This window comes from Vulpes vulpes, chromosome 15 (genome assembly GCF_048418805.1).
Source record: "Vulpes vulpes isolate BD-2025 chromosome 15, VulVul3, whole genome shotgun sequence".
In the NCBI taxonomy this organism is placed as follows: domain Eukaryota; kingdom Metazoa; phylum Chordata; class Mammalia; order Carnivora; family Canidae; genus Vulpes; species Vulpes vulpes.
Genome location: NC_132794.1, coordinates 11785390 through 11806881, shown reverse-complemented (window position 1 = coordinate 11806881; position 21492 = coordinate 11785390). Strand labels below are relative to the sequence as shown.

General features: G+C 41.3%; 1 long non-coding RNA gene across 1 annotated transcript; it reads left to right on the top strand.

The window, feature by feature from the left end:
• The first annotated feature begins 8419 nt into the window (after positions 1-8419).
• On the top strand, positions 8420-11848 carry LOC140595641 (uncharacterized). Its single transcript, XR_011997408.1, has 3 exons — positions 8420-9806; positions 10376-10456; positions 11451-11848. It is a non-coding gene; the product is annotated as an uncharacterized lncRNA (long non-coding RNA).
• Positions 11849-21492: the final 9644 nt, after the last annotated feature.

The window sequence follows — 21492 nt, the reverse complement described above, 5'->3', positions numbered from 1 at the left end:
TCTGGAGAAGAGAGCTTTAGGGACACCTGGGTGACTCAGTCTAAGCATTGACTCTTAGTTTTGGCTCAGGTCATGACCTCACAGGTTGTGAGGTAGAGCCCTGCGTCAGGCTCCCCGCTCAGTGCAGAGTCTGCTTGAGATTCTCTCTCTCTCTCCCTCTGCCCCTTCCCCACCACTCTCTCTCTCTCTCTCTCTCTCTCTCTCATAAAGAAATGAATCTTTGAACTAAAAAAAGAAGTGAGCCTTATATAAAACATCGAAATACCAAATTGGCGCTAGCCATCAACCAGGAATGACATCTCCTTGTCTAGGTCAGGCACTTCATAACCTGGCACATTATGTTATTTACCTCAATTAACTTTCAAAGTAATAGATACTTTTTCCACTCTTTTAAAGGAACAACTTTTCAAAAATAAGAACCTCTCCTCCTCAGTTGGGTTGCACGCATCCTTTTTTTAAGCAGAAGATACCAAATTGGATTGAACTGTCTTTATTGACTCAGGGTCCAATGAAACAAGTGTGCAAGTGCTCTGTAGACCACAGGACAATGAAGCTCTGGGCCACTCCTCCTCCTCCTCTTCCCCGCACTGTGGGCTCTGAGCCACACGACGGTTGGGACATTTCCTGTCTGCTTTTTACAGCTTCCCTGTGTCCTATAGCCGTCACTTTTGCTTGCAGGAGCACCTTGCCTTCATTCTGTTTTGCTCTCTCTGTTGGCTTGTGAAATCGGATAACAACGCCTGTCAACGGGTCCCTGAGTAAGTGTCAAAACTCTAGCTCTGTGACCCTGGACAAATTATTTCACTCTCCTGTCCCTCCATTTCTTCATCTCTAAGGTGGAAATGGGAACACGTTTACTTTGGGGGTGCTGTTGAAAAGATTACATGGAGTGATATGTAGCAAATGCTCAGGGCAGGGCCTGGAGTATAGTAAACACACAATAATTATGAATTAATATTAAAATGATAATTTAACATTAAGAAATGAAAGCATTTTCTGATGAACAGCAGGCATGCGTTTCGGTGCTTGTATTTTGTACAATGGGAAGGTTTTTAATTTTCGTTGGTTTATTTCCAGTTTTCCTGGTGTGGTTCTGTATTATAAGGTGGCTAGATGGTGAGCTCCAGAAGACTTAAATCCTGAGTCTCAGCTCTTGGGGGCTGGGTTAGCCTTATTAGCTGAGAATATTTTCTTAAGTACACAAACTCCAGACCCTGCTCCCTGTGTTCCACCTTCCCTCACCCTCATATCTGCATTTCACTGAGAGGTCAGCATAGCAACAACAATATTGTCCCTCGTTTTGCACTTACCCAGCATACAGCGTGGTACTTAGTGTTTTATCTACATATTGGTTTTTGCAGCCTTACAGGCGAGGGTTATTTATTATTTTTTTAATATATATGAACTGATAAATGTACTATAAAACATGGATATCTTTGAAAACATTATACCAAATGAAAGAAAGCCAATCACAAGAGACCCCATACTGTACCATTCCATTTTTATGAAATGTCTGGAACAGGCAAATCCACGGAGACTGAATGGAAAGCAGTGCCCAGGGCTGTAGATGTTGGAGGATCCTGGAGGTGCCAGCTAAGTGGTGTGGGGTTCCTTTTGACGGTAATGAAAATGTTCTAAAGTTGATTGAGGAAATGGGTGCACAGTTCTGGGAATATACAGAAAGGCACTGAATTGTACACTGGAAACACATGAATTATATGATTTATGAATTGCATCACACCAAAGCTGTTTTTTATTATAATTCCAGAAGGAATTATGGAAATAGTTTATCACCATTTAGCAATCATCCTAGCTGCAATTGATTGGACAGGAGGTAGAACAAGATATAATCTCAGATGACCTCCCCACAAAATACTAATTATATATGCAGGGAAAATGATGACTACACAGTGGAGAGTCCTGGCAGATACCAATTTGGCCAGGTAATTAGGGTTCACGGTGGTGGGGGTGGGTGGATGCCAGGTGCCACCTGCTGAAATACATGGAGAGAACACAGCACCATCCGGGGGGGGGGGTCCCCCTGCCAAGCATGATTGGCCTGAATCTGGTCAAAAGAAACACTGGACACTGGACAGTCCAGAAACACTGGACAGTCCCTGGCTAAGGTTATCCTACAAAATGAAAAGCATGTACTTTCAAACTGATAAAGACATGAGAAACAAGGAAAGACAGATCAAGACAGACGCATGAGACAACAACAACTACATACAATGCATGTTCCCAGATGGGGTCTTGGACCGGCAACGAAGAAGGGATGTCACCAGGACAGTGGAGGAGTTTGAGTAGAGTCTGTAGATTGAAAGATACGGCGTGTCCGTGGTGATTCCCTGCCTGGGAAAGTTGTGCTGTGGTCATGCAGGAAAGGGTTGTTGTTTTGGGAGGAGGCACATACAGGAGAATTTAGGAGAGTTGGGGGTGTGGCTTGCTTTCAAATGGCTCGGAATAAAGACTAATGATAATGGCTGTATGTGTGTGAGAGAGAGACACAGAGACAGAGACAGAGACAGAGAGAGGGTCAAAGAGGAGGAAGATGGAGAAGACAAGCAAGCAGTGTAATGAAAAGAAAGGTCTACTTTTTAAGACTGTAACACAGCACTAATACAGCAAGAATGCTGAGTCCACCATACACCTCAGGTGCTTACTCAGTGTTGCCTGAAGCTCTTTCCAAGGTGATACTGTACCTTCAGCCCAAGGTTAGAGATAAGACTCCAGATGCAATCCTCTCCTGCCCCAAATAAAGGAAGTAATAGTGATTAGTTCACACTATTGTGTAAATGACTAATGACAGAGCCTCTCCTGAGAGTTGAGAATTTTTTTTTGACATTTTTAAAAAGACTTTTATTTATTTATTCAGGAGTGACACACAGAGAGAGGCAGAGACATGGGCAGAAGGAGAAGCAGGTTCCCCATTGGGGGCCCGATATGGGACTCGATCCCAGGACCCTGGGATCAGGACCTGAACCAAAGGCAGATGCTCAACCACTGAGCCACCCAGGCGTCCCTGTTGGGAATTTTTTGGAAAGGGAGATAAGAGAAATCTGAATGGAAAGAGAAACAACTAGAGATGGAGAGAAAGTACAGAAGGAAAATCAGTGATTAGTAATGGTGGCGACAGCCTATTCAGATACTGGTTCTCTCTCCGACTGGCTGTGGAAATCTAACACATCTGCCCAGTCCCCTCTTTTAAAAAAGTAATCACAGCTATTATTGATAGCCTGCTTGATAAGTAGCAATCACTGTGCCAAGCACTCCATATACATCATCCCAAGGGACGGGTACACTTACCACACTTGTTTCACAGATATTTAGCTGCAGGTTCAGAGAGAATTAGAAACTTGGCCAAGGTCACACAGCTAATGAGTGAGGGAGCCAAGATTCTTTTTTTTTTTTTTTAAGATTTATTTACTTATTTATTCATGAGTCAGGCAGAGACACAGGCTGAGGGAGAAGCAGGCTCCCTGCAGGGAGCTTGATGTGGGACTTGATCCCGGAATCCCGGGATCATGCCCTAGGCTGAAGGCAGGTGCTCAATCACTAAGCCACCCGGGCATCCTAGGAGCCAAGATTCTGAGCCAGATCAGCTTGCTGGAGAACCCAAGTTCATTACCACTACCACAAAGCTCTGGATGTAGCCATTCTAGCAATTATTGTTGTCTGCAATAGGGTCTTCTGGTTGTCAACCATGTACTAGGATTACAGGGTATTATGCATGGTCTTGACCTGAGCTCCTTGGCTCCTTGGCTGGCTGGGAAGACCAGTTCAAAGGTCCCACAGGACCTCCAGGGTTCACTCCCCTCACTGTCTGCCCAACCTCCCCACACCTGTGTCACTGATGTTCTCTGAGCGGCTCTTCCAGTAACATCTGTAGCCTCCCACCCACCTCGTCCTTTGTTGGGAGATGTAGGTCTCTAGGGTTCTCAGGTTGGTGGGAAGGGACTGGTAACTGTGAGTGTCCTAAACTGGTTGGTTCCATGGAACTGACATAAGCTCGGGTTTAAGCTAACTCCTCCAAAGTAGTATGATCGGGATGGAACCTTCTTGGAGCAAATGGAGCCTTGGAAAACACCTCCACTACCTCTTATGTCCGTTTCTGCTAATGTGACATCTATTCTCAGCCCAAGTTTCATTTGTTTGTGCTTGTCTTCTTACTAAAGCCTGCCTTTTTAAACCTCTGTTTTATTAGGGATTGATTAGTACTCGTTGACCTAGTATGGCATCTGCAGTGCACTTGCTAGTGGAGGATTTGCATCTCTCCTTAACCTGGAACATCCTCACCTGAATTTGCCACCAATCTCATTCTCAACCATCTATGAGGTATGTGGTGGAGCTCTTCCATCAGTTTTTTAATTTTCTTAACTGTTCTCACAGTTTTTATTCTGTTTATCTCTTGAAGATGCATCCCGGGTAAATCCTTCAAAGCAGTTAACCATTTCTCTCCTCAGTTGATTCCAGTGCAGAGTTTAATCCCATTTCCTGAGTTCTGTATTTTGGTGATCATATTTTTCATTCCAAGAACTTGAAACCATTTTTTTTCCTGTCCACCTGTACTTCCAGTCTCTGCCACTGCTTGTCTGCTAATTTCTCATCCTATGTCTCTGGGAGGCCCCAAACCATATTATTTGAAAGCCATGTTCAGATTTTGTTATTATTTTCATTTCTTTAAGAATTCATTTATCAGGGGCACCTGGGTGACTCAGTCTTTAAGGATCTGCCTTTAGCTCAGGTCATGATCCCGGGGGTCCCCATGTCAGGCTCCCTGCTCAATGAAGAGTCTGCTTCTCCTTCTGCCTCTTCCCCAACTTGTTCTCATCTGCCTTTCTCACTCTCTCTCTCAAAGAAATACAATCTCAAAAAAGGATTCATTTTCCAGGTTGTTGATTTAAAAAAAAATTTTTTTTTTTTTGCTTTTTCTTAGCATTAGTTTTCTTCAGTTGAAATTTTAGTCTGCAGAGTCATCTTAAGTGGAGACTTCTCCTTGTTTTCTGTGCTCACTCACCATCACTCAACCACTTAGCCCACAGGTCTCGGGGTCCCAGGGCCAGAGCCAGAGGCTATATGACAGTTGGGGCTCTGCAGACATGGCCAGGAGGTCCCTCTGCTTCCTCCCACCTCCCTGAGCTTACAGTTAGCTGAAAGCACTGGCCCCAGACAGCTGTGGCAACATTCTCCAAGTCTCCTGTACTGCTGGGGAAGCCCTAGCCCAGTGGTCCCCCATCACAGCTGGTACACCCTGAGTCCCTCTTTGAGCACAGGAGTTAATCTTGGAACCGCCTCCCCTATATCTGAACCCAGAGGCCAGCACACACCTGAGCACTCAGCCCTGCTTCCATGTTGGGTTCTCTCATTTCTGGTCCAAGGACATGTTACTTACCTAATATTTATTTCAATGATGTCTTTCTAGATTTCTCTTCTTGAGTTTTTTCCCCATTATCACTTCTGTATATTTGGAATGGCATAGAATTAAAGGGCCTTTAAAACATGAAGTTACAATGTTATATTCCTGGGACTACCATTCATTGTCATCTTTATTTTTTTTCTTATCATATTTACCAGATTCTTTTAAATCATCTTAAATCCTTTCTGTTACCAGGAGTAGTATACTTACTCTTTTTTTTTTTTTCTAGGGCTGCCATAACAAAGTACCACAAACTGGGTGACTTAGAACAACAGAAATCTCTTCTCTCACCGTTCTGGAGGCCAAAAGTACAAGGTCAAGGTGTCCAAAGAGCCATGCTCTCTCTACAACCCAGAGAGGAGATTCTTTCCTTGTCTCTTCTCTATTCTGAGGTTTACCAGTGTCTTAGTCAGCTCAGGCTGCTATAACAAAATGCCATAGACTGGCATGTGGCTTAAAGGCAGACATTTATTTCCCATAGTTCTGGAAGCTGTGAAATCTAAGACCAAGGTGCCGGATGATTTGGTTATTGGGTGAGGGCTCTTTTCCTGATTTGCAGATGGCCTCCTTCTTACTATGTCTGTAAGTGGTACATAGAAAGAGATAGAGAGAGACCTAGTCTCTCTTCCTCTTCATATAAGGCCACTAATCCTAGCATGGGCTCCACCCTCATGACCTCACCTAAACCTAACTACCTCCCAAAGACCCTACGTCCAAAACCATCACATCAGGCAGCCCGGGTGGCTCAGCGGTTTAGTGCACCTTCAGCCCGGGGCATGATCCTGGAGACCTGGGATTAAGTCCCACATGAAGTTAAGACTTCATCTTAACTTGATCACCTGCAAAAACCGTATTTCCAAATAAGATCACCTTCAGAGATATTGGAGGATTAGGACTTCAACATATCTTTCGGGGCTTGAGGGGTGTCCACAGTTCAACCCACAATGCAAGCTTTCCTAAAAAGGGAAGTCTCACCTCCTCAAAGGCTTGGAAGCTGTTTATAAAGAAGAATTTGTAAGGAATATGGGTAGTTTCCTGGTTGATCCCATGGAAAGGCTATGCCCTTTAGTTTGTTTGTTTTCTAATTTATTTATTGATATGAAATTTACATAACGGGGATGCCTGGATGGTCCAGTGGTTAATCATCTGCCTTTGGCTCAGATCATGATCCCAGGGGCCTGAGACTGAGTCCCACATCAGGCTTCCCACAGGGAGCCTGCTTCTCCCTCTGCCTATGTCTCTGCCTCTCTCTCTGTCTCTCATAAATAAATAATTTAAAATATTTTTAAAAATCTTTAAAAAATAAATAAAAACTTTAAAAATCTTTAAAAAGGGGAGAAGGCACCACACCAAGAGGCCATATAGGGCAGTGGTAAGATTGTGGAACAGGAGTAAAAAAGATGTGAATTTGAATCCTGGATCCTTCAGTTTTTCACTAGCTAATGTAAACTTAAGTCTTTTCATATGTAAATTGGGGGTGATAGTCTGCATCTCACAGGATTGCTGTGAAAACCAAGAAAATCTGCCATTTACTGGAAGCCCCCTCTGCACCAAGTGTACATTTGTGTACAGGAGCTCTAGTAACAGAACATCCTGCAAGTTGGTTTAACCATCAACTTTCTTGGTGCTGTTGTTTCCCTCTGTGGAGAACATGTTGTGTCTCTGAAGAGGACAGATGTACATTTCAGGATGCCATTTGGAAAGATGACCCCTCCAGGAAACCCAATCACTCCTTCTCTATGTTTTGAGATTTTTCTCTGAATGCCCAGGATTCGCAATTTGATAATGTTGATTAGGGATAACCCAGAAAACACCATGTGCTGCAATAATGGAGTCAAATAAAGTATCTTTCACAGAAAACAAGAACACTAAGTAAAAGTCAACATACATTCGACATCAGAAGCATCAGAATATTTCATTTATTCTGTGCCAGACAGCAGAATAGCAAGACATATAAAAGGAAAAACAAAATAGATATAAGGAAAAATATAGACTGTAATATGCCTATAATTGATGAAACATTATCAGAAGAAAAAAATTAGACAATTTAGCAATCATAGAGAGTAAGACAAAATTAGCACATGTAAAAAAAACCAATTGGGAGAATAAGGAAACACATATTTCCCTTAATCTTATTAGTAAAAAAAAAAAAAGCTTTCACAACATTCTTCCATTTAAATAAATATTTAGTCAGGTGCCTGGGTGGCTCAGTCAGTTAAACATCCGTCTTGGGCTCAGGTCAAGATCCCCAGGGTCCTGGGATCGAGTTCTATATCAGGCTTACTGCTTAGCAGGGAGTCTGCTTCTTCTTCTTCCTCTCCCCCTCTACTTATGCTCTCTCTCTCTCTTTCTCTCATGCACTCCACTCTCTGTCTCTCAAATAAATAAATAAATAAAATCTTTAAAAATAAATAAGTAGTCAATTTCAAAAGGTAGGAATTCTGTATGTCATATTTAACCTCAAAGCAATCAAATTGCAAACTGTTTTTTTTAAGACTTATTTATTTATTTATTTATTTGAGAGAGAGGCGAGAGAGAGTGCATGAGAGAGAGAGAGAGCATGAGCAGGGGAAACAGAGAAGTAGACTCCCCACTGAGCAGGGAGCCCAAAGCCGGAATCAAGTCCTAGGACTCTGGACTCATGACCTGAGCCAAAGGCAGATGCTTAACCGACTGAGCCACCCAGGAACCCAAATGACAAACTGTTAAAGTGTGTCAGAAATTAAAGCAATTTAAACATACTACCTGAGTAACAAAGGAACTTCTGAACACAATAACCAGATAAAAATATTGTCAGGATAAAGTACACATAACTTACTCTCAAAGGGTTCAGAATATAGTTATTTATTTTTAAATATTTTATTTATTTATTTATTTGAGAGAGAGCACAAAAAGGGGGGAAGGGGGGAGGGAGGACAGGCAGAGAGTGGAGAAGCAGACTCCCTGCTGAGTGCAGGGCCCAATACAGAGCTGGATCCCAGGACCCTGAGATCATGACCTGTGCTGAAGGCAGATGCTTAGCTGACTGAGCCACCCACGCATCCATCAAAGGCTTCAGAATATATTTAAAGAGAGAGAAAGAAGTAGACTAGTTAAGCAAGCATGGCCACATGTGAATATTGGGGAACCTGAATGAAGGATATGTAGAAGTCTATAATGCTGTGTTTGCCACTTTTTTGGAAGTGTGACTTTCTAAATAAAAAATTTTTTTAAGATTTTTATCTATTCATGAGAGAGAGAAAGACATAGGAAGAGGGAGAAGTAGGTTCCCTGTGGAGAGCCCCATACAGGACTCAATCCCAGGACTCTAGAATCAGGCCCTGAGCCAAAGGCAGACAGACCCTCAACGACTGAGCCACCCAGGTGTCCCTGGAAGTGTGACATTTTTAAAAACTAAAGCCTAAGAAAGTAGATGACTAGAAATTAAAAAAAAAAAAATGAGGAAACCAATCAAGGAAAGAAAACATAAATGAAAAACAAAATGAACGGTTTGAGAAGTATTACCTAAACATAAAAGCACTTAATTTGATTAACCGTTGACCAGCCTTACAACAACAAAAATGTGGGTCCTGAAAGAACAGAGAGCATCCTCCAACCCCCGCACAACACCCCAAACCACCCCAAGGAAAGGATGCTTTCACTTTGGGTTCTGGGGTTGTGACCAAGGAACAGTATAAGAAACAGCAATGTGAGAAGAATGGTTTTGTGTTTTGGTAAAAATGTGGAGTTTGTATTGTTTATATATCTTTGCATGGGAGTACTACGTGAAAATTTCTTTTCAATTTTAGTCTAAAGGAAAAAAATATTTTCTTTCAAACCTTATATGTTTAGTGAGCTACAAAAAAATGATGTAAATGATGAATGCTTTCTTTTTTGCCTTCAGGGGCAACGAAACAGATCTGCCCTAGCCTCTGCCAATCCTGTGTTCTTCACCCAGTAGCTCCTGTGACCTTTGTGACCTTATGTCACTCCTCAGTTGAAACACTAAAGGTGTCTCACTGCCCTTAGAGTAAATCACAGATGCTTCAGCATGGCTGTGCCAGTTTGCTAGGGCTACCGTAACCAAGTACCACATGTTGGATGGCTTCGAACAACTGACATTTGTTCTCTCTCAGTTCTGGAGGCTAGAAGTCTGCAATCAAGATGTCAGTAGGGTTGTCAGTAGGGTTGGTTCCTTCTGAGGGCTGTGAGGGGAAGTGTGTTCCAGGCCTCTCTCCATGGTTTATAGGTGTCTCTACACATGGTCTTCTCTCTATGCACGCCTCTCCGTGACCAAATTCTCCCTGCTTATGAAGACACCAGTCATACTGGATTGGAGTCCACGCTAATGACCTCTTTAATTTGATTGCCTCTGGAAACACTCTATGTCCAAATAAGGCCACACTTCGAGGTACTGGGGGTTAGGACTCTAACATATCTTTTTTGGGGGGATACAATTCAAGCCATACAATAGCCCACAAATCCATGCACTGCCTGCCTCCTACCTACCTCTCCAATCTTGGATTTCCCTTTGTTTGTTGGGTTCTACTGGCCTCCAGCTTCACAAATCTTTTTCTTCGGGCCTCCAGTATACCAAGTCTTCTCTACATCTTTTCATGTGACTAACACCGACCCATCTTTCAGGGCGTGGCCAGGATGTTATTTCCCTGGGAGGTCTTTGAACAGCATCCGTCGTCCATCTAGAAACAATCTCCCTGAGCATTTATCAGAGTCTGTCCCTATATGTGGTTTGACATTTGATTCCCCTACTAGAGTTCTATTTTGTTTACCACAATAATCCAAGGACCCAGTGCATAGGTCAGAACATGCATTGAATGAATGATATGAATGAATGACAACAAATGTTAATTACATTCACCTAGAGTATATTATTATTTGTTTCTCCTTTCATTCAGAACTTCCCACTTTTTTTTTTTTTTTTAGAACTTCCCACTTTTTATTTCCCTTTTTATTCCCTAGGTATACTCCTCATAAGCCCCTTCAACTCCTCTTTTTGGAAGAGGTACACGATGAGCAGTAAATGATAAAGCCAATAAAAAGGTATTTTACTTATCAAACTGTTAGCAGAGTTTTCCCAAAGGGAGGAGTTCGGAATCCAGTGGTGGGAGAAAGGGAACTTCCAGTTTTGTTTTATATACCTTCTAATTGGTTAGGTTTTCTTTTTAATAAATTATTTTCACAATTAAAAGTGAGTAAAATGGGAAAGTACAGATAAACTATTCACAACTATAAAAATACATGATATTTATCAACGAAGAGAATTTTTCATTTGGAATGATGGTTTAATTAATCATTAAAAATGATTAATACCATTTAATTTGGTATTCATTTAGGGCTTTTGTTCCTACAGAGTTTTTTTTTTTTTTTCACATTCTTTAAAAACTAAAGACCTATTTATCTAAAGCCCACAGAGATTGGGCATCAAAGCTGTTCCATTTCTCTCTCTCACTCCCTCTCCCCCTCCTTCCTTTCTACAAATATTTATTAAGCATGTATAAAATCCAGGTGCTGCATTGAGTGCTGCAGATACAAAGATGAGATCAGTATCCAGCCCTGAAAGTGCCTATACTTTCTCACCTTCTGAAATTACAAATGTATTGCAAGTCCACATTTTTTATACATATGGCCTAATTCCCACGTTGGAATCATTTCCGCTACAAAATGATTGCACTGTGGTTCTTTCTCCAGTTACACAGCAAATCGATTACCAAACAGAGAAGCTGCATTCTTCTGTGGCTCAAGGGGCAGTAGTACCAGGTAGTAAAAGCCCATCGCCTGGGCGAAGAAGGCCATTTTGTTTAAAGAACAGAGAGAAGTTGCCTTAACTTTATACACATATCCTAAATTAATTATAGCAACCCCCTCTAAATATATATGAACTATATTTAGAATTTACAAGTGTATTATGTAATTATCTATCATCTAGCTATATTTAGCTACAGAGTAGGACAGATGTAGCCAGGGACACGGATATACAGATTCCACAGCTATTTGTTTTTTTTTGTTTGTTTGTTTGTTTGTTTTTATTCCACAGCTATTTGAAACAGCGCCCTGAAATGGAACAACTCACGGAGTTTCTTCACTTTGTCGCCCAGCCTGGCTTCTCTAGCAAAGGAACCCAGCGAGTAAGCTCACAACCCCTAACTCCTTTCCTGGGAGCCTTCATTCTCACCTGGCAGAGACCTCCGAAAAGGCAGACATGAACAATTTGCTGGGAAATACCTCCACCACCTGGACCTGTAAACCTCCAAAGGGGATGAAGTTTTGCTGTCAGCGGTCATCTAGAGGGTACTTCAGTGGGCAGAGGAGCAGCAGACACAACCTTCCCCTTAGGGGTTTGAGTCTAGGGAACCAGAGTCTCCATCCAAGCAAGCCACATACCTGGCACATCCATCTCTATGAGATTATGTCTTATTCTCCCAGCCCTGGATGTTGGCCTCTTGACAGACTGATTTCCATGAGCTCTGAGTACCTCTCAGAGCCATGTGTGATTGGCTGCTTCAGTTGGCCCCAAATCCCTTTCCTTTTTTTTTTTTTTTTTTGTAGACCTGGTAAATCTCCGTGAATCTTCTCTGTCAAAGGAATCTACAAAGTCACCTCCCTTCTGTTTGGTAAAATCCAAAAACCAATGGGTCAGTATCTGATCCATCTTAAGGAACATTAGCCTCAGGAAAAACATGTGTCCAACTGCAGAGAGCTACTCTCTGGAGAAGTTCATTGTAGAGTGGGAAGGGAGAGAGCAAGGAACAGAAAGGAGGGACGTTCTCACTCACGCTCACATCCAAACAGATTTTTTAAATCGCAAGTAGCATCCATTCAGTTTCTCTAATCAGCTTCAAAGGCCTCGTAAGGCTGCCTCTACCATTGTGGGGCTGGTAATTCTGTGTCACAACTAATTACCGCCTAATAGTCGTCGTGGGTGCAAAGTCTCCAGTTTAAAAGCAAAGTTGATTTCTTCCTGCATTCAGCCCTCAGCTGCCCCTGAATGGTGGAGATTACATGAGGTAATACGGCAGTTATTTCTACCTGCTGTAGTTCATCAGCTCCATCTCCAGCTGAGCTAGCGGCTCCCTCCCCCTCGGACAAAGATTATTTGTCATTAAAATGCTCAGGCTTGCTCTGCTCTCTTTTTACAATCTGGATGTTGCCTATACTTTGAGAAAGGTTTTTGAAGAAAGATTAGCAGGATTAGGAAAGGTTCACATATGTTCAGCCTCACTCTTGGTATTCAAGACATCACAACCCTGCACCACCCAGGAAGCACAAGAAAATGGAGTGAAGGCAGAGGTGGGGGAGGGGAGAGAGGGGGTGGAGGAGAGGGAGGGGCGGCTGGGAGAGAAGCTGTGTGGTTTTCCCCCAACAATACAAAGCTGGAGTCAAATGCAAATCTGGGGATGTTTGATATTGGGGAATTCCCAGGCAGTTCGCTAGAATTTTTGTTTTTAGCACTGTTTTCCTTTTACTTCCTGTGTGATTTCTTTCTCACCTTGAGAAACTGGCCAGTGTAGGGGAGAAGAGGTGTCAGAGATTCAACTCAGTATTTTGACCCTTAGGCAGGCTCTCATGCCTAAGCCAAACCCAAATGCTATCCCTTGGCATTCTCTCTGTCCACTTTTTCTTGCCCTATTTGCTTTCCAGAAAGCACCAAACAATCCAAGGCCTGGGAGAAAAGTTGGAGTATTTCACTGAGTTAAACTTCTAAATAATCCAACCCAGTCACTCATCTACTCTCGTGGCATGTCACATGGAACCAAGAGGAAGTAAAAAGGGATGGAAATGGCTAGGTAGTTTTAGAATCTTCCCAAATCTCCCCATAAAATAGAACAGCTAAAACAGCAAAGATAAAAGCCATGGACAGTGTCTACCACAAAACTCGGTGATGAGGCAATCTTCCAAGCACCAGATACTAACAGGCCTAGACAAAGCATCTACAGTTGAAGATCTGCGTGGCAGCAGCATCCATGCACACCGAGAGAGAGTAGAGAAGAAGATGTAGTTTTGAAGATGCTGAGTATGGGGAGAAATCACAAAATCAGTAGGGGTTCACTGGAGGGCTCAGCAAGTCAATCTGAGTACAACAGCTGAAACAAGGAGAGGGTTCTGCAAACCCAAGACATGGTCAAGTGCAATGGGACCACAGTGCAATAAGATTTGATGGTGCTGGAGCGATTTGGGCCCCATGCACTCTCAAAGTGAATAAACTCCCTACTCATACAACGCCTTGTACTGAGGAATATCTTAGCAGAAGAATATGGAAAGGGAAGAAGAACCAGATAAATTGGCTGGGGGGAGTGGAGGAACAAAGGACGTAGCTCTCAACATGTTGGGAGATTTTTGTTTATTTCTTGTCAGTACAACAGAAGAGAGAGCTCTAGAGCCTATAAACTAGAGAGGCTGTCCTGGCATACCCTTTGCTCCTTGAAGTACAGAAACATCAGTTTCATTTAAAAAATGAACAACAGAAAAGCACTGTGGTGAATGATGTGGGAAACAGGACAGAAGAAAAATTGTTAAATTCCCTTACTCCCTACAGTCCACTGACAAGTCCTTGAAACAGGCAGAGTGACCTTCCTCTAGGGACTCAGCTGCCTTGATGATGATACTTTGCTAATGGCAAAAGGCAGTCTTAGTCCAACCACCAGGATCCTGTAAGTCTACCTGAAGGTAAAAATTCCTTTGGAGGGCACGTGGGTGGCTCAGTGGTTGAGTATCTGTCTTTGACTCAGGTCATGATCCCAGGGTCCTAGGATCAAGTCCCACATCAGGCCCCCCATGGGAATCTTGTTTCTCCTTCTGCCTATGTCTCTGCCTCTCACTCTGTGTCTCTCATGAATAAATAAATAAATACAATCTTTAAAAAAAAATCTATATCCCCCTCATGATACATGTTAGCAAACATCCCCCAAACATATGGCCCACCAATACACATCTCAAGGGTCTCATGACTGAGAGTTTACTAAACAGTAATAAATCACTTTTCCTAACAATCACTAGTCTCCTCAGGATCCTGGAAACCTTGTTTCCAAAAAAACTGGGATGCTTACGCTATCCCTAACCCCTCCCAATCTGAAAGTTGGGTCACTCCTCATGATGCTAGTGCAGCTCCTCCTGCCCAGAGGTCCTGTCCCCATGTTTTAATAAAGCCACCCTTTTGCACCAAAGATGTCTCAAGAATTCTTTCTTGAACGTTGGCTTCGAACCCTAACATTCCCACTAACATTCCCACTTCAGTGAAAACCCACAAAAAGAAGTTAACCTAAGAGAAAAAAGTTAGACTTAAGTTCCTACACACAATGAAAGCATGCTAGGAAGAAATGCTTAGAAAATATTTCAAATATTCCAAAACAAGTGAAAGGAAATTAAGAAAATGGCAGATGCTGTGAAAGCACAACACACCCCAGAATTAGGAAAATAAACTAAAAAATAAGGTGATTGGAGGAAAAGAAGTTTGGAACAAAAACAGGGGAGAGAATTTAGAAAATAACTACAAATCCAAGAAAAAAAGTGACTGGAGACCCATTGACATACAAATTGGGAGAAAAACAAGGGACAGAGGAGATGTTAAGTGACACTATGGGCATATAGTCAACAAAATGCAGGCTGTGGGAAATTCTATAGGAAAAATAATCCAGTTTCTTTAACAACAAACCATTTGAAAAAAAAACTAAAGAAAGAAGGAGGGAAGAACATATAGATGAAAGAGACTTATAAGTTATTTCAAGCAATTGCACAAGACGGACATTTTTTGGATGCAGATTCAAACAGTGTTAAAAAAAAACCTATAAAATGACTAGGAAAATAAAATTTAATGATATGAATTAATGTGTTGTTTAGCTATGATAAAATACTACTATGGTTTTTTTAAATAATGATTATCTATTAGAGGTATATACCGAAATGTTTACAAATAAAGGTACTTCATGTCTGAGCTCACTGCAAAATTATTCTGGAAGAAGGGGAGCAGGTAAATGTATAGATGGAGTAAGACTATCCTGCATGGATATATGCTGAAGCTGGCTGAAGAGAACTTCATAATTCTTTGTATTATACTCTTCATTTTTATATACATGACTATTACCATAATACAAAGTTTAGTGAACAAACAAATGATAAAGAAAGCCTTAGAGCCTGCCACACACCAACCAGGCAAGAATACCCATGATTCTGTCCCGAAGGCTGTGCCATCTGTAGCGGGTTTCAACAGGTACAAATCCACTTTATAACCTGCTCCTTCAGACTTTCTTCCAGTTCAAGTTTTGCAGTGTATTCATCCCTAAATTGACCTGGAGGTGTTACTCCATCACTTACTAGAATGTAAAGTCTACAAGGGCACAGATTTTGACAACTTTATTGCTATTGTAACCCCAAGATTTATTTATTTTTTAAAAAAGACTTTATTTATTTATTCCTGGGAGACACACACAGAGAGAGAGAGAGAGAGAGGCAGAGACACAGGCAGAGAGAGAAGCAGGCTCCATGCAGGAAGCCTGATGTGGGACTGGATCCCGGGTCTCCAGGATCACGGCCCGGGCCAAAGGCAGGTGCTAAACCACTGAGTCACCCAGGGATCCCCCTAACCCCAAGATTTAGAACACTACCTAGTACATAGTAGGTCTTCAGTAAATATTTGTTGGTTAACTGAATGAATCGCCATGCCTAATTCTAGTATGTCATTCCAGGTTCTAACTACCACATCTGTATCTTTTCTTGGACGAAGGAGGAAGGACCTAAGCTTGGGTTAACCCCTGAATTGACCTCCAAAGTGTGAGATAAATAATGTCTGACTTTGTAACCATGGAGGCTTTGGGCAGCTGCTGAACTGCTGAAGGTGTCACAGAGTGCAAAAGGACTGAGGACCATACATGGCGATTGCTTCCACTTTGCAGGGTAGCTAATATCCAGTATTCAGCCAATAGGCATTACTTAAAATGTAGCATTATATATGTGATAATTGATGGGAATGAATAAATGTAAATTTATATGTTATTTACTTACATTGATATTTGATTTATTCCATCCATGAGGTTATTTAAAAATTAAGTGTAGTCCTTCTTTTCAGTTGAGAAACTGTAAGTTGTGGTAAAAGCATGACATTTTTCAAAATACATAGACCCAAGTTCCAATCCTGGCCTTCTCAAAGTCAACTATTCACTTATCTATTAATCATTTCGAGCTTCAATTTTCTTAACAATGAAATAGAGTTAATAATATCTCTCTACAGACTTATATTCCTCCTGACAAAAAAGATCTTACCAACATCTTAGAAAATTGAATCCAATAATATATAAAAAAGATAACACATCATAACCAAGTGAGGAATATTCCAGGAATACAAGATTAGTTTCACTTTTGAAAAGAAAGTGGTGTAATTCTCCATGTTAACAGATTAAAAAGAAAAAAAAAACTTGATTATTTTAAGATATGCAGAAAAGGCATTTGAAAAAAATACAACATACATTCTTGGTGGAAACTCTCAGCACATAGAAGAATAGAAAAGTGTCTCCAATGATAAATGGAATTTACAAAAAATTACAGCTAAACATATATTTAATGGTGAGAGAATAAATACTTTCTAAAATCAGGAAACAGGCAAGGATGTCTATTTTCACCACTCTTATTTAACGTAAGAATCTCTGGGAGATTCTGCCCAGAATATTAAGGCAAGAAAAAGAAGTAAAAAACATTCATACTAGAAAGAAAAAAAATAATCATGTTCTTACAGATAACATGATCATCTACAAAGAACATCCTAAGAAATCTACAAAAGGCTACTAGAATTAACAAGTGAATTTGGCAAGTTTATAATATGTAAGGTCAGTGTGCAAAAATCTACTGCATTTCTATGTATTAGCAACAAATAATTGGAAATTAAAAGAAGAATATCATCTACAATATCATCAAAAAAAGTAAATGTTTGGGGATATATCTGACAAAATATGTGTAAGACCTGTACACTGAAAACTACAAAAATTGCTGAGAGAAATTAAAGAAGTCTAAAATAAGTGGAGATATACCATATTCATGGATTAGAAGACTTAAGATTGTTAAGATATAAATTCTCCCAAATTGATCTATAGATTCCACACAATCCTAATCAAAATCTTAGCCGTTTCTTAAAAATAAAAATTAACAAGCTGATTTCACGCCCTCCCCCTTTCTCTCTTTCTCTCTCTCTCTCTCTCCCCCCACCTCTCACTTTGAGCTTCCTGACCACCAAAGTACAAAGGAAATTTGTGATAATTTACATACTGGTCATTACCGGAGGCAAACAGACCAACTCATCAAGGGAAGTAAGTTTTCCTCATGTAAAAAAATTTTTTATCTAATTAGAGATTATCTTTCAAAGGTAGCCCTGACATCTAATTTAGTGGCATCTCTTTAACAATGACCTTGTTAAATATTGGATGGATGGGTGGATGGATAGACACAGAATGAAACTCTTCTACATTATATGACTCCTTACAAAAATTCCTGTTTCAGGAGGAAGCTATAGACTCTTTCCAGAAAAATGGTTTTATACGCCTAAGTTTATATATAATTTAAGATGCTTCAAAGAACCCCTGAAACTCATTTACAGACCACCTTGGGGGCTAGTGAGTCTCCATTGAACATGTGGCTTTTCATCTATACTATAGGAGGCAATACAATCTGAGGCAGCAGATGTACCTGTTTGAATCCATTTAATTGACTGTCATGAAAAAATAAAAGTACATAATCTTTATGAGCTTCAGTTTCTACATCTGTAAAATGTGGAATAAAATCCTATCTCATAAACCTGTCGGAAAAATTAAATAGCATCCTATATTTCTAGCACATGGCATAGTACTGGGAACATACAAGTGCACTAATAAAAATTAATTCCAAAAGTAACTGCCATTTATTGAGTACCTCTACCTGCCAGCTTGTTTATTCCATTTAATTTTTGTCTCAACCCTGTCGATTTGATTATATCTTTACTCCAGGTTTGGGGTTTTTTAAAGATTTACTTGCTTTTTTGAGGTGGGGTCAGAGAGAGACAGCATGCACGCAGGAAGGAGGGGCAAAGGGAGAAGGAGAATCTCCAGAGGACCCCATGCTGAGCATGGAGCCTGACATGGGACTCAGTCTCACAAACCTGAGATCATGACCTGTGCCAAAATCAAGGGTTGGACGCTTAACTGACTGAGCCTCCCAGATGCCACTTTCCTCCAGTCTTATAAATAAAGCTGAATCAGAGAGATTCACAAACTTGCCCAAATTCACAGTGTTAGTAAGTCACAGAAGCAGAACATTAGCTTTCCCAGGAACCGGGATGATGCCAGGTCACGTATATTTCTCAAGCCCACTCCTTCCACTTGTCTTCTCCTGACTCACACCCTTGATCCCACAAAGGGCAGGAAAGAAGAGGAGCATCACATGGACCAGAAAAATTTAATACCAATTGTCAGACCTCTAGCTACTGACTTAACAACCAGGGAGTGGCTAACATATTGAGAGAAGCCACGTCATCTCAACTCATCTCATGTTCTTGTCAACTGTCATTGCCTTAGTGGAAAGGCTGTCAGTCTGGCTGAACACAGGGAAAGCTGCAGGTACTTCCTTTTTTTTTTTAAGATTTTATTTTATTTATTTATTCATGAGAGACACACACACATACACAGAGGCTGAGACACAGGCAGAGGGAGAAGCAGGCCCCATGCAAGGAACCCGACGTGGGACTCGATCCCAGGTCTCCAGGATCAGGCCCTGGGCTGAAGGCAGCACTAAATCACTGAGCCACCCGGGCTGCCCCTGCAGGTACTTTCTACCCCAAAATAATTTGAACTCTTTAAATACTGAGTCAGTGACCCATATGCCACAAGGCAATTTGCAGTTGCATCTTGTAGTCTGCCCAGCATCTATTTCTTCTAGAAATAGGTACAGTTGCCTGTACCTCCTTTTTCTTCTGAGTATATTACCTTTTCCTACACAGACCATGTGCTCTGGAGAAAGTAGGCCTGGCTCTCAGCTTCAAGAGCAAGCCCTGGCCGGTGAATTCAAACAGCATATCCCATCCTCTTGGCCACTGTGAATGGCTCATGAAACATAACCTAAATTGAGCTCATGGGAGACTGGGAGCAGTTTACTAGGAACCCAGGAGGAAAAGTGTTCTTGCTCTTCCCATAAAACTACCAGGAGAAACATTCTCTCTTGTTGCTCACTATGAATAAAGAAGCTATTGGTGGCCATTTTACAACCCAACAGAAGGCAGCCCTAACAGGAAGCTGGCAGCCTCAGTGGAAGACAGAGATGAAATAGAAAGAAACAGGGTCTTTCCTGTAATTGAGCCACAGGATCAAGCCTAACCTGAAGTTCACTCCTCCTCTGGGTTTTGACTTTTCTCAGCTAATAAATTCTCCTTACTTTTTTTTTTATTGTGGTTAAAAGGCATATATCATAAAGTTTACCATCTTGACTATTTTGTAGTGTTAAGCATATCTACAGTGTTGTGAAAGAGATCTCCAGAACTTTTCATCTTGCGCAATTGAAACTCTATAGCCATTAAACAATTCTCCTTTTTTCTCTCTCTCCAGCCCCTGGTAACCACCATTCTACTTTCTATTTCTATGAATTTGACTACTTTAGATATCTTTAGATATATCAGTGGATTCAGAAAATATGTGTCTTTTCATAACTAGCTTATTTCACTTAACATAATCTCCTAAAAGTTCATACATGTTTATCCTATGACAGGATTTCATAATTTTTTTTAAAGATTTTATTCATTTATTCATGAGAGAAAGAGAGAGAGAGAGAGAGAGAGAGAGAGGCAGAGACATAGGCAGAGGGAGAAGTAGGCTCCCCTCAGGGAGCCCCACGTGGGCCTCGATCCCTGAACTCCAGGATCACGCCCTGATCATGAAAGCAGAGCTTAACCATTGAGCCATCCAGGCATCTCTCATCCCTTTTTAAGGCTGAATTGTATGCCATTGGATGTATGTACCAATCCATTCAGCCACCCATGGACCTTTGGGTTGCTTCCACCTCTTGCCTATTATGAGTACTGCCATTGTGAACGTAGGAGTACAAATATCTTTTTCAAGACCCTGCTAATAATTCTTTAGGGTGTATACCCAGAAGTAGGATTGCTGGATCATATGGTAGTTCTGTTCTCAATTTTTTGAAGAACTGCCATATTGTTTTCCATAGCAGTTGTACCATTTTACATTCCTACCAACAGTGCGCGAGTGTTCCCACTTCTCCACATCCTCACCAACGCTTGCTGTTTATTATTTTTTTTATAGCAGCCATCCTACTGGGTGTGAGGTGATACCTCATTGTGGTTTTGATTTCCATTTCTCTGATGATTAATGATGTTGAGCATCTTTTCATATGCTTGACATTTGAGATCAACTTTGAAGAAATGTCGACTCAAGTCCCTTGCCCATTTTTTAATTGAGTGTCCTTTATTTTTTAAACTAGTCTAAATTGGGTTTTCTGTCCTTGGTTGCTAAAGCATTCCAAATTGTGTTAGTTTTAATGTTTTCTATGGCAAGTAACAGAATCTCCCACTTGAGGAGTTTAGTTCCTGGTGAAAAAAATCTATGTGTGATTTTTAAACCTGGACTGTAGACAGTTACACAAGATTTATACAGCAGGCCCCATGGAAGGAGAAAGCTATCCTCTCTGTACCAGACATGGTGACAGCTGGGGCCCTGAAGTCTCTGATGAGAGTCATGCATCTGCATCCCCACCCTGGTGCCTTTGCTTCTAGGCTTCTAGGGCGGGCTCTCCAGCTTCCTTTGCTGAGACCTCCTTATGGCCTGGGAGGGGAAACCCTGAAGACATTAACCTCACTCTGACTCAGTCCCCAGTACTTCTCCAATCTTAGATCTTCCTCTTTGTCCTTCAGCTCCCACCCCAGGGTCCATAAAACCTTTGGAGCCTTATGTTCTAGGCTTCCTAAACAGTGATAGAACCTCATATCTGCAAGATCCACCTGTCAGGCTCACTGTCCATGGGAAACATAAAACAGGGCCAGCCAGTGCTTCCTCTGGTTTAGACTCTTGCTTGTACTGTCTCATACTCTTGCAGTAAGTGGTTAAAGGCTTAACTCT